This window comes from Pteropus alecto, unplaced genomic scaffold (genome assembly GCF_000325575.1).
Source record: "Pteropus alecto unplaced genomic scaffold, ASM32557v1 scaffold50, whole genome shotgun sequence".
NCBI classification, from domain to species: Eukaryota; Metazoa; Chordata; class Mammalia; order Chiroptera; family Pteropodidae; genus Pteropus; species Pteropus alecto.
This window is the reverse complement of record NW_006431918.1, coordinates 453,430-454,486: the sequence shown is the minus strand read 5'-3', so window position 1 is coordinate 454,486 and position 1,057 is coordinate 453,430. Positions and strand designations below refer to the sequence as shown.

The 1,057-nt window shown below is 52.5% G+C and overlaps 1 pseudogene; it reads left to right on the top strand.

Moving 5' to 3' along the window:
- Positions 1-507: 507 nt before the first annotated feature.
- Positions 508-626, top strand: LOC112475201 (annotated as a pseudogene).
- The last annotated feature ends 431 nt before the right edge of the window (positions 627-1,057 follow it).

Here is a 1,057-nt window from a genome sequence, read left to right as displayed (position 1 = left end):
CCCCCCCCCCTTCCATCCCCTTCTCCATTTTGATCTGCCTCTTGCCCTGGCTTCAGCTTTTGCTCTTTGATCTTCCTCTTCCCTCATTCACATTCCCTGCTGTGCGTGGCTGTGCTGAAATCGGGGACAGTCTTAAGTGTCTCGCCCAGGGTCACTGCTCTGGAGAGAGGAAGAGTCAGGGAACAGTGTGCCTGTGTGCACGCGCGCGCGCGTGTGTGTGTGTGTGTGTGTGTGTGTGCGCGCGTGTGTGTGTGAGAGAGAGAGACTGTTGGCTCAATCCCTCAATCCCTCCCCAGGATTCCTCATGCATAATTAATACAGAAAGTTTCCCTGACCCTTCACAATACAGGACAAACTGGGAGACTTTCTGGATGGAGGAAGGACTTGGACCTTGTCCGAATGTACCGGACTTTGTGTTCCTGGGTGTTTTGTGACCAGAGGAGAGAGGTCTGTGCAGCTCTGTCATCGCCAAGCTAGTGTTATGTTCTCTACAAAAGTGGCTTTGTTGTCTGCGGCCATGCTACCCTGAGCAAGCCCGATCCCGTCTGATCTCGGAAGCTAAGCAGGGTGGGGCCTGGTTAGCACTTGGATGGGAGACCACCTAGGAAGACCAGGTGCTGTAGGTGTAAAATATAAAAAAAAAAATAAGAGATTGTAAGCTGACAAGGTCTTTGCAATCTGCGAGGTCAACCAAGGGTTGCCTTGCCTAAGAAAAAACAAAAGTGGCTTTGTAGCCTTCCAGAGAAATGGCTCATCTGCTTCGAAGGTGAGGCAAGCAGTGGGGTAGGAGACACATGTTCCTGTGTAGTTCTCGATAACAAATCTCAGCTGAGCCGGGACACACACACACACACACACACACACACACACACCCCATTCAGTGTAGAGTTAAACTGTCATGCTGGGTCAGCCTTGGCATTCTCTTAGGTTTTTCCTCAGCCAAACTTGCAGTGAAGCAGGACACGGAAGCCTAGAGGAGCTGTGAGCAGGAGGGTGAGGAGGGTCCCCGATGGCTCCTACATGGTCCCCGCCCCGTCCCGGGTAGCGTGCCATCAGG